General features: G+C 44.4%; 1 long non-coding RNA gene across 1 annotated transcript; it reads left to right on the forward strand.

Moving 5' to 3' along the window:
• Nucleotides 1–21: 21 nt before the first annotated feature.
• Nucleotides 22–1,437, forward strand: LOC122542461. Its single transcript, XR_006309807.1, has 2 exons — nt 22–174; nt 1,208–1,437. It is a non-coding gene; the product is annotated as an uncharacterized LOC122542461 (long non-coding RNA).
• Nucleotides 1,438–12,722: the final 11,285 nt, after the last annotated feature.

Raw genomic sequence — 12,722 nt, forward strand, 5'->3', positions numbered from 1 at the left:
CGGGCTGTCAGTCTCCCCCCCCCGGGCTGTCAGTCTCCCCCCCAGGCTGTCAGTCTGGGGCCGGGAACAGGAACATTCTCTGCCAGTTTTCACTGACGAGTCTCATTTTTCTTAAACTGTAAAACCTGATTGCATTCTGTTTATTCTGGATTTTCCGGATTAGTTTTACCAAAAGTTAGTATCACTAACTGACTATTTTAAACTGTTTGTTATATATTGGGTATGACTGGTCAAATTAAACACCACTCAGTTATGGCCATCCAATAACTCATTGCTCGGTTTATGTAACGGATTAGTCTTCTCACAGAAACCTTGGGCTCTTGAGTTTGGCGAAAAGGCAGACCCCGCCTCCCCTGAGCCAGACCCTGCAATTTTCCGCACGTTATTTTAAGGGTTAATGTGGTTATTGTTAGTTAATATTCAACAATCCCTGATCAGTGGCCATTCTATGCGGTATTCACCACATTTCCCAATCTGATATAAAATGGAAAATATCACATCAACAGAACAAATGGTTAAACCGATAACAAAAGCAGAAATTGCTGGAAAAGCTCAGAAGGTCTGGCAGCATCTGTGGAGAGAAATCAGAGTTAATGTTTCAGGTCGAGTGACTCTTCAGAGCTGATAAATGTTAAACCTCGCTAAACTGTATGATTTCAGTGTGTTGCAGTACCACACTCTGAACCTCCTCTCGAACATATTTAGATGATATTTTAACAACAGATAAATATAGAGGATTTCTTGGATAGTTGATTTGATGCTTTATTATTGATGACCCTCAAATAGATGTCTATAGCCATCCAGGAATGGATAAGGTATGAACCTGTATTAGTTTCTGGCACTTTGTATAGTGAATATTTCACCACTTGTTACCCACTGCAAATTTGTAAACCCTCAGCAAATGATTATAGACAGATGAGTAGACACGAACGTCTGAGTTCTAAGGAGGTTACTCGACCCACATCTGCTTTCTCTCCACAGATACTGCCAAACCTGCTGAGCTTTTCCAGCAATTTCTGTTGTTGTTTCTGATTTTTAGCATCCATAGTTCTTTCAGTTTTTAAATGGTTGAAGCCATTTGGCCTAATGTATTTACATGTTTGAAATAAACAAGACAAACAATTAACAAGATATGAAAACAACAAAATGTTTATAGACCAAAGCAGATTGAACTCCTTCATAAAGGATTTGTATTTTTTTTCCTCAGGATGTAAACAAGATCACACCTATCGCCTGTCTGGAGAAAGTCGTGTCAAGCTGCCATCATGGACTTCAGTAGGTGACTGATGATGTTGGAGTGTCCATGGTGTTCATGAGAACATTCCAGAATAATGACTCAGTAATATGAAGGAACTGCAATATAAATCAAGAAAGCATTTACATTTACACTGTTCCTTTCATGGCCTCGGAAACAAAGAATAAAGAAAATTTGCAGCCAAAGAACAGGCCCTTCTTCTCTCCAAGCCTGAGCCGATCCAAATCCATTGCCTAAACCTGTTGCCCAATTCCTAAGCATCTGTATCCCTCTGCTCCCCACCTACTCCTGATCTATCCATACGCACCTTAAATGAATCTACTGTGCCTGCCTCTACTACCTCTGCTGGCAACGCGTTCCAGGCACCTACCACCCTCTGTGTAAAATACTTGCTGCGTGTATCCCCCTTGAATCTGTTACCTTGAACACATGACCTCACCTTGGGAAAAAGCTTATCTCTATCCACCCTGCCTCTACCCTTCATGATTTTGTAAACCTCAATCAGGTCCCCCCTCAATCTCCTTTTTGTAATGAAAACAAACCTAACCTACTCAACCTCTCTTCATAGCTGGCACCTTCCATACCAGGCAACATCCTCGTAAACCTTCTCTGCACCCTCTCCAAAGCATCCACATTCTTTTGATAATGTGGCGACCAGAACTCTACACAGTATTCTAAATGCAACCGAACCAATCTCTTGTACAATTTTAACATGACCTGCCAGCTCTTATACTCAATACCCTGTCCAATGAAGGCAAGTATACTATATGCCTTCATGACCACTCTATCCATCTGTGCAGCAACCTTCAGGGTACAATGGACCTGAACTCCCAGATCTCTCCGCTCATCAACTTTTCCTAAGGCTCTTCTGTTTACAGTATAGTTCACTCTAGAATTAGACTTCCCAAAATGTATCACCTCACATTTGCCCTGATTGAACTCCATCTACCACTTCTCCACCCAATTCTCCAGTCTATCTATATTCTCCTGTATTCTTTGACAGTCCCATATCCACCAATCTTCGTGTCATCTGCAAACTTGCTGATCATACCAACAGTGCCCTCTTCCAGATCATTTATGTATATCACAAACAACAGTGGCCCCAGCACTGATCCCTGTGGAACACCACTGGTCACCTTTCTCCATTTCGAGAAACTCCCTTCAATTACTACTCTCTGTCTCCTGTTGCTCAACCAGTTCTTTATCCACCTAGCTAGAACACCCTGCACACCATGTGACTTCACTTTCTCCATTAGTGTACCATGGGAAACCTTATCAAACACTTACTAAAGTCCATGTATATGACATCTACAGCCCTTCCTTCATCTATCAACTTGGTCACTTCCTCAAAGAACTCTATTACGCTAGTAAGGCATGATCTCCCCTGCACAAAACCATGTTGCCTATCACTGATAAGCCCCATTCTTTACCAAATATAAATAGATTCTATCCTTCAGTACCTTCTCCAGCAACCTTCCCACCACTGACATCAGGCTCACTGGTCTGTAGTTACATTTAGATTAGATTAGATTACTTACAGTGTGGAAACAGGCCCTTCGGCCCAACAAGTCCACACCGCCCCGCCGAAGCGCCACCCACCCATACCCTTACATTTACCCCGTACCTAACACTACGGGCAATTTAGCATGGCCAATTCACCTGACCTGCACATCTTTGGACTGTGGGAGGAAACCGGAGCACCCGGAGGAAACCCACGCAGACACGGGGAGAACATGCAAACTCCACACAGTTAGTCGCCTGAGGCGGGAATTGAACCCGGGTCTCTGGCGCTGTGAGGCAGCAGTGCTAACCACTGTGCCACTGTGCCGCCCATTGAATGTCCCTACTACCCTTCTTGTACAGGGAGACAACATTAGCAACTCTCCAGTCCTTTGTCACTTCACCTGTGTTTAAGGATACTACAAATATATCTGTTAGGGCGCCAGCTATTTCCTCTCTCACCTCCCTCAGCAACCTGGGATAGATCCCATCCAGTCCTGGGGACTTTTGAAATCGTTTGACAGCAATGAAGTACCTTTGAAGAGTAAAAGGTAAAGTTGCCATTGTCCCATTTTAGAAAGAGGTGATGTAGTGGTTTAACCTGAGGGTCACCATGCCTCAGCCGAGGGTACATTGAGAAGGAGAGTTCTTCGTATAGGAATTGAACCCATGCTGTTTGCGTCAGTCTCTGTCAGTCACAACCAGCCATTCAGTTGACTGAGCAAACCGCCCCCTTTTGAAGAGTATTCACTGCCATAACGTAAGAAATGTGGTTCCCATACTTTATTCGACAAGCCCACATAAACAGGAATGTGAGGATTGTGGGATCGTGTTCAAATAACGACCAAAATCGGTGACTAGCAGAAATAGCCTCTTTGTTCAGGAACTGCAGTAGCACAAGTTTGAGGTGGCAATAGAATGCTGAAATACAGTCCTGACATTAGATACACAGTCCTTACATGTATTAAAATGCCATCACTATGGTGTTACACAAAGGTTTGGGGAAACGGGATTTGGCCTAGACATTTGCTAAGTCCCAGCTATTACTCCTGAGCAGATTAGTTGAGTATCTAGCTGAAAGTGAGGACTGCAGATGCTGGAGATTTGTTTACTATTTGGTGGTGTGAGTTTCATTTATTTATGCAGTTTCATGAAGCACTGTTTTGTCAGTTAAGGGGATGATGGCCCTGTTAAAAGGTATTCAACAAGTACGTACTAATTGGGAACATGTGGAAGAGCCGATGTTGGACTAGGGTGGACAACAATAAAAATCACACAACACCAACAGGTTTAATTGGAAGCACTAGCTTTCGGAGCGCTGCTCCTTCATCAGGTAGTTGTGAAGCAGGACCTTAAGACACAGAATTTATAGCAAAAGATTATAGTGTCATGCAAGTAAAACGATATATTGAACAAACCTCAATTGTTGTTAAGTCTTTTAGAATGGGTTACAGGTTTCGGTTCATTAATAGGTAAATCCCAGAACTTCTTTTAAGTCACATTCTCAAGATAACCTGAGGTGTTCTGTAATCCATTCAGGTCTGAGAGACAGTTGGTAAGGGCTGATTAATATTGTAATGTTTCGTGAAGACTTGGTGGGGATGGTATTGTTTATGATATTGACACCTATTCAGAGGTAACTTTTGATGTAGAAATCGGCCTGATCAGGATTTAAGGTGAATGGGTTGAAAGGGATGTTTTAATTTTAGTTTATATTGTAATAGAAAAACATACTACAAAACACGGTTTTACTAATGAATAAAACTGTGATATTAAACAATGGGTTAGTAAAGGGTTATGAATGAACAGGAACCCGGTATGAATGAATATAGTGAGTTGGTGAGTGAGTTAATAAAGATACCAATACAATATCTCACAGTCCTCCCTTTTGATTCTACTGAGATCTTTTGAAGAGAATCACACAATTCTTATCCTAGCCCAGATATACCACTTGGGTCTCTTCAATGTGGGAGGGGCTTGCAGGGACATGGTTTTAACACGAGGAGAAAGTGAGGACTGAGATGCTAGAGATCAGAGTTGAAGAGTGTGGTGCTAGAAAAGCACAGCCGATCAGGCAGCATCCGAGGAGCAGGAGAGTCGATGTTTCGGGCAAAAACCCTTCATCAGGGAACTGTTTGTTGGCAACTGCACTTTGCTAAAAAGAAAACATGCACAGTTAGAATACCAATAATAAACACCATGGTGGTCAGTTAGTGTCTGGTCTCACTGCATCATGGGATGCCTGTTTGATGTGAGAGGTGTGAATCCTGGCCTTCTTTGCTCGGATCTTGCCAGCCAACTAGGTGATCAGCAGCACCTGGCCTGGTCCTTCCACTTCACGTCAAGGGTCCCTTGTGGATCTTTGTCACAAGAAGCAACTCCCCTGGTAAGATGGAGACGGTGGGTGGGAGATCTCCTGAGGTAAATGAGGTTGTGGATGGTCCGGGAGATGATGATTTGGTGATGGGAGGTGTGGTCATGGTCAAGGTTACAGTAGGAGGAGGTGTCTCCAAGTTGGCGCCTGACTTCAGCAGTGTAGAGGTCAGTGCGCCAAACTAAGAATTTGGGAGTCTACTCATCTTTTCAATCAGTTATTGGACAAATTATAAACTGAATGTCACCAGATTAAAGTGATCCAAATTCTAAATTAACAGTGACTAACTCTGCAAAGGCTGTGCTTGATTTGGTCAGGGTTTGGGAGGGGACGTAGCGATTTGGTGAGGGTAGGGGAAGAAGTGCACATTCATCTCTCTGGCACAGACATCCTGCAGACCACGTTAGAAAAGAATATGGCACAGTGTCTAATCCATGTACATCTATGTTCGGGATACCACCCACACCCTCCACCTCCTCCATGACTTTCATTTCCCCGGCCCCCTGCTCCTTATCTTCAACATGGATATCCAGTCTCCTAAACACATCCATCTGCTATGACCAGGGCCTCCAAGCCCTCCATTTCTTCCCCTCCCAACATCCCCACCAGTATCTTTCCACTGACACTCTCATTTGCTTGACTGAACTGGTCCTTATCCTCAATTATTTCTCCTTTGAATCCTCCCACTTTCTCCAGATCACAGGTGTAGCCATGTGCACTCACATGGACCCCAGCTATGCCTGCTTCTTCATCAGGTATGTGGAACAGTCCGTCTTCCACAGCTATACTGGCACCATTCCCCACCTTTTCCGCCATTACATTGATGACCGGATCAGTGCCACCTCGTACTCCCATGAGGAGGTTGAATAATTCATCAACTTCACTAACATGTTCCACCCCAACCTTAAGTTCTCCTGGACCATCTCGGACACTTCCCTCCCCATCCTGGACCTCTCCATCTCCATCTCCAGTGATCGACTCAACACGGACATCTACTACAAACCCACCAACTCCCACAGCTACCTGGACTACACCTCCTCCCACCCTGCCTCATGTAAAAATGCTATTCCTTACTCCCAATTCCTCTGCCTGCGCTGCATCTGCTCTCAGGAGGACCAGTTCCACCACAGAACATACCAGATGGTCTCTTTCTTTACAGACCGCAATTTCACCTCCCACGTGGTCGATGATGCCCTCCAGTGCAACTCCTCCACTTCCCACACCTCTGCCCTTGAACCCCAACCCCTCAAACTGCAACAAGACAGAACCGCCACGTCCTCAGCTTCCCCACCCCCCTCCCCCGTTTCATACACGCCATCTATTGTGTCTGTTTCTCTTGAAGTGGTCTCCTCTACATTGGGGAGATAGGATGCCAACCTGCGGAACCTCCCACAGAACATCTCAGGACACCCACACTAACCAACCTCACTGCCCTGTGGCCGAACACTTCAACTCCCCCTCCTATTTCGCCAAAGACATGGTAGTCCTGGGTCTCCTCCATCACCAAACTCTAACCATCCGACGCCCGGAGGAAGAACACCTCATCTTCCACCTTGGGACCCTCCGATCACAAGGGATCAATATTGATTTCACCAGTTTCCTCATTTCTCCTGCCCCCACCTTATCCCAGATCCCAACCCTAACTCAGCACTGGCCTCTTGAACTGTCCTACCTGTCCATCTTCCTTCCCGCCTATCTGCTCCACCCTCCTCTCTGACCTATTGCTATCACCCCACACCTTCATCCACCTATCGTATTCCCAGCTACGTCTGTGCTTCCCCCTGAACCATTTATCTCTCAGCCCCCTTGGGCTCCCCCCTCATTCCTAATGAAGAGGTTATGCTCGAAACACAGATTCTTCTGCTCCTCAGCTGCTGCCTGAATGGTTGTGCTTTTCCCGCACCACACCCTTCATCCCAAAGTCTACAGCTGTCATATTATTGTGGGCTGGCCATCCCATCATTTGTGTGTGAAGATTGCCAGGGAACATCCATCCCTCTTACACAAGGGGGATGTCAAAGACACAAGAACTAGGCTTACTGAATGTTATGGAGGAAGACAGCTATTGGTAGCTGTTAGTTGGAAAGCGTCCTCAAGTTTCTGTTTAGTGGATCTGGACCTGGCTGAATGTGGACTGTGCTGGTATCTGTAGGTTTGATCTTGATGTTTTGCAGCATCTGATCAACGTTTTGAATTCTTTCTCATACTAAGGTTTGAAACTTAGAGATCTGTTTACAAATAGCCATTGTTATAGACGGAACAAGGATGGTAGAAAACATGGGAAATTGTGAGCACTCCATAATATTCCTCTGGAGACATTTCAACTCCTCTGGATGTCATTGAAGACCAAGCTGTTGAAGGGGACACCCCTCTCCAGTAAAGTCTTATTTTCACACCAGATTGGGAAAGGGCTGTGATTGAAATGTCAAGTGGATTTATTTGCAAGACTTAATGCATAGCGAGTTAACTAATAACAGGAGAATTATTAATTGTGAGAACTAATGGGCATTTCTGTGGCTGTCAACATGACTCCAGGATGGTATGTTGCCTTCCTGGTGCCAGGGCCAAAGATGTCACAGATTGGCTACAGGACATTCTTCAAGGAGGGTGAACAGCCACCTACCAATGACTCTGGTAGGAAGGGGAATGTGAGTTCTGCAATTGGAATTTAGGGAGCTGGGTAGAAAATTAGCAAGCAGGACCACAAATGTAGTAATCTCTGGATTATTTGCAGTGCCACATACATGCAAGTACAGAAACAGAAGGATAAGGCAGATGAATGCACAGCGAGAAAGACAGTGCAGGTGGAAGGACTTTCATTTTTTGGCTGGCTCTAACGAGATAGCACCTGTGCAAACCATATGATTGCACCTAAACAGGGCTGTGCCTGAGTTTCCTGCAGTGTTTTGCTAGTGCCATTGAGAAGGATTTAAAGTAACTTAGCAGGGGTGTGGGAACCAAGAAAGGAGAGGAAAATACCAGTTTGCAAAATACATAGGGCTATATTTGGCACTAGCATATAGAATAGTAAGTTTATTGAATCCTTATAGTTCAGAAAGACGCCATTTGGCCCATCGAGTTTGTAATGACCCTCCGAAGAGCATCCCACCCTATCCCCATAACCCCACTTTTACCATAGCTTACCCACCCAGTATGCACATGTGGGTCAATTTAGCACGGTCAATTCACCTAACCTGCACATCTTTGGATTTTAGGAGGAAACCAGAGCACCCAGAGGAAACCCACACAGACACTGGGAGAATGTGCAAACTCCACACAGTCGCTTGAGATTGGAATCGAACCCAGGTCCTTGGCACTGTGAGGCAACAGATTAGAATAGAAAATAATAGAATGTCCTTTGTACTCCAGCACAGGAGTACAGTGAAGAGATTTTACAATGGCTGCCTTTTAATGACACTTAGGTACAGTTACCTAGGATCAAATCTTACAGAGTAGAAAAATATAGTATTGTTACACAAAGAGGATTAATAGGAAAGCGATATCATTATTTACTGTGTCTGAGAATGAGTTGGAAATGAGGTAGGTATAATACTGATGACGAGGATTTACATTACAGTCCGAAAAAAAAGTTCCAAACAGCAGCTGCTCAGCACATTATGCCAGACCCAAGTCCAATAACTGTCCTGCATCGCTCCAGCCTCCAGTCCACTCCCCACCGGCACTCAGCAGCAACAATGTAAGTCACACTGTACCGGAATGTGCTTCACTGGGACTTGAGATTCCTTTGCTGCTGTTTTGCTCCAGGACTTGGGATCTCCCTGCTGCTGTAGTGCTAATCACCGAGCCACTGTGCCGCCCGTGAAGTGAAGTCAGAGTAAGGGAGAAAAGAAAATCTGAAAGAAGGATGTGCAGGTATACAAACGGGTGTAGTAAATAAGGCTGGGGAATCACAGGTGCAGACTGTAATGAGGAATTATGATGCTGTAGTGGTGCTGGAGACCTGGCTTAAGGAAGACATATAACAATCAGAAAGAAAAGTCAACTGGCAGAGAGCTGACTTTAGTACAGCAAGGACAGTGAGCAGGATTGATTGGAATAAGAGGTTGATGGGGAAAACAGCAGCTGAACAATGGGCCAGCCTCAAACAGCAGATGGTTCAGTTACAGTGGAGATGTATACCATCAAATGGAAAAGGTAGGACAAACAAATCCAGCATTCACATTAGAAACAGAAAGTGTGCTTATGAATTGTGTAAGATAAAAAGTGCAATTGAGGATCAACAGGGATACTGAAGGTTTGGTGAGAAAGTGAAAGAGCAATAAAGAGGGATTAAGAAAAAAAGACTACCAGCTCACATAAAGAGGAATCCTAAAGCCTTTCATGGACATATAAACAGTCAGGGAGTAGTTAGAGGAGAAGTGGATGCAATCAGCAAAAAGGGGATTTACACCTTGAGGCAGGGCCTATGGCTGCGGTGTTAGGGGAATACTTTGCCTCTGTCTTTACAAACAAGGAGGCTCTTGCCTTGATGACAGAGGAAAGAACTCAGTCATTAGAAGGGTCCAAAATTGCTAGCACAGAAGTGTTGTTAAAGTTAGCCAACAGGACCAGATGAGATGCATCCAATAACTTTGAAGGAACTGAGTGTGGAAATTGCTGGGGCACTGGCTATATTGTTTCAATGTTCCTTGGACTAGGGAGGTGCCAGAACACTGTTCAAGAAAGGTTCCAAGGAAAAGCTCAGCAATTACAGACCAGAGAGTTTAACTTCAGCGCTGGGGAAGCTTCAAGAGACAATTGGTTTGGAATTAATAGTCAAATGGAGAAAGGTGGATTGGTTAGGAAAGGTGAGCATGGATTTCCAGAAGGGGAAATCAATGTAAACAAACTTGCCGGACCTTTTTGAGAGGTAATGGACATGCTCAGTGAAGGTAACACTGTAGATGTGATGTATAAGCAGTCCCTCGGTTACAAATGTCTCTGTTCTTGAGTAGGTTTAATAAGTTGATTTGTACACAAGTCAGAACACGATAGAAAGAACTGACTTTCAGGTCATTTCACCTGGAACTCTGGGATTTCAGAGGAGACTCACTTGCCACTTCTTCATGAGGACTACCAACAACAACTTCCTTTAGCACCACTCTGGAGCCATAGGATCTTAATTGTTGTAACCGAAACATAGATCCAATTATAACTCAGTCACTTCAGCCCGGTGGATCATTAAATCTCTGACTTCTGGTTACCAACATGCCATTAAAAATTGTTTCCTTTCAAAGTCTGAACACTTGAATTAAATACCTCATCCCTGCTACCAGTCCAGAAAGAGAAGTGCCCCACTACTTGCCAGAAAGAGAAGTGCCCCACAAACCATTACAGCGGTTAGGGAAGGGTCTGGGAGCCTAACATGTGATTCTAAAAAGATTAATGTGGCGTTCCAGAGATTCTACTCTAAATTATATCAGTCTGAGAATCGCGAGGAGGGGCAGGCCAAAACGGAATCCCTTTCTAGAGATCTGAAGTTCCCGGGTGTGACTCCCGAACAACAGTCCTTTCTCAATGCCCCATTATCAGAGCAAGAAGTGCAGGAAGCTGTGAGGCAGCTTCAGAGTGGAAAGGCGCCCGGTCCTGATGGACTTCCCAGTGAATTCTTTAAGGAATTTATAAGTATACTGTCAGGCCCGATGCTGAATATGTTTAATGATTCATACAGTCATGTTTGTCTCCCACCATCTCTGAGAGAGGCCAATATTTCACTTATCCTTAAAAAAAGGGAAGGATCCGGAAGAATGTGCTTCATACAGGCCCATCTCGCTCTTAAATGTGGACTTTAAGATCCTCTCTAAGGGTCGGTACGATCAAGCAATTTTAATATTTCTAGGGGCAGCCGGCAGGGCTGTCCCCTTTCACCATTGCCTTTTATGTTGGTTATTGAACCGTTGGCGGAGGCCATTCATGGGGATCTCAATATATCAGCTGCAGAAGTGGGGTCAAAATTACATTAGATCTCGCTGTATGCAGATGATGTTCTAATTTTCTTGACAAATCCAGCAGTCTCAGTGCCTTGCCTGATACAATGCATTCACGCGTTTGGCGCTTTTTCAGGGTATAAGATTAATTTTGCTAAATCATAGGCTATGCCTACGGGTGATCTTACGAAAGAGTTGGCTCGAGAGAGTGACTATAGATTCCCATTTAGGTGGTCACAGGGGGGTTTTGTGTATTTGGGAATATTCATTACTCCAGTTCTGGATTGGCTGTTCAAAGCCAATTTTACTCAATTATTTGAAAAAATTAAACAAGATCTCCAAAGATGGGAGGCATTTCCAGTCTCATGGGTGGGTCGGATAGCACTTATTAAGATGAATATTCTCCCTCATTTGCTATACCCTACACGGATGCTCCCCCTGATTTTCAATAAACAAACACTCAGGAGACTGAACAGTTGGTTCAGCTCCTTTATCTGGCACCGTAAACGGCCCCTCATTAAATTAGCCAAACTGCAGTTGCCTCACAGATTGGGGGGAGTAGACCTTCCGGACATTGAAAATTAACCAATTAAGCTCGCTTTTGACCTACGTAATGATTGGGTTTGTGGGGACCCTCTTTCAATATGGCTAGATATCGAAGTCTCCCAGGCAAGGTGCCCCCTTACCAGTTTGCTGTCTTTGGACAAGGTGAGGACAGTTGGGGAATATTGCCATAACCCAATAGTCATCAATACTGTTAAAGCATGGAGGGCAATTTGGCAGAGGGAAGGTAATATTGGCAAAACATCTTTGTTTACGCCTTTAGTGGGTATGCTGAGTTTTCAACCAGGTATGATAGATTCAGGATTTAAACGTTAGGCAGCAAGGGGTATATCTTGCATGGGTGATTTATTTGAGGGAGATGTAATGATCTCCTTCGATCAGTTAGTACAAGTTACCTAATAGAGACCTCTTTCATTTTTTTCAAGTTAGGGATTTTATTCAAAAAAAGACCACACTTTTGACTGATCCCTACAAATCTGACATAGCAAGAGGGGTACTAAGGGCTAAGAGTACACTCTGTCAGTACTCTATATCACCAATTGGGGGGTGCCACCTCAGATGAGTCTGATCGACTCTGCAAGATGTGGGAAAGAGAGCTGGGTGTTGACGTTTTTTCAGAGGCATGGGAGGATATTTGGGAGAATGCAAGGAAGATATCAATTTGCAATAGGACCCATGCTTTACAGTTGAAGATTCTCCACAGGGTATGTGTTGCTGGAAAAGTGCAGCAAGTCAGGCAGCATCAAAGGAGAAGGAGAATCGACGTTTCGGGCATAAGCCAATCTCCTTCTCCTTTGATGCTGCCTGACCTACTGCGCTTTTCCAGCAACACATTTTTAAGCTCTGATCTCCAGCATCTGCAGTCCTCACTTTCTCCTAGCTGAAGATTCTCCACAGGGACCACTTAGCCCCAGACTGTGTGTCAAAATTTAAACCAGGGGTATCTTCAGCATGTCCCAAGTGCAAGGTCTGCACGGGCACTCTTACCCATTGTCTTTGGTCTTGTGACAGGCTTCAAACATATTGGAGCTGTGGTGGGTGCAATGGAGAGGATTTTAGGTGTAGGGGTGAAGGAGGACCCTATTTCGCTCCTTTTGGGCCT

The sequence above is a fragment of the Chiloscyllium plagiosum genome, chromosome 40 (genome assembly GCF_004010195.1).
Source record: "Chiloscyllium plagiosum isolate BGI_BamShark_2017 chromosome 40, ASM401019v2, whole genome shotgun sequence".
Lineage (NCBI taxonomy): Eukaryota > Metazoa > Chordata > Chondrichthyes > Orectolobiformes > Hemiscylliidae > Chiloscyllium > Chiloscyllium plagiosum.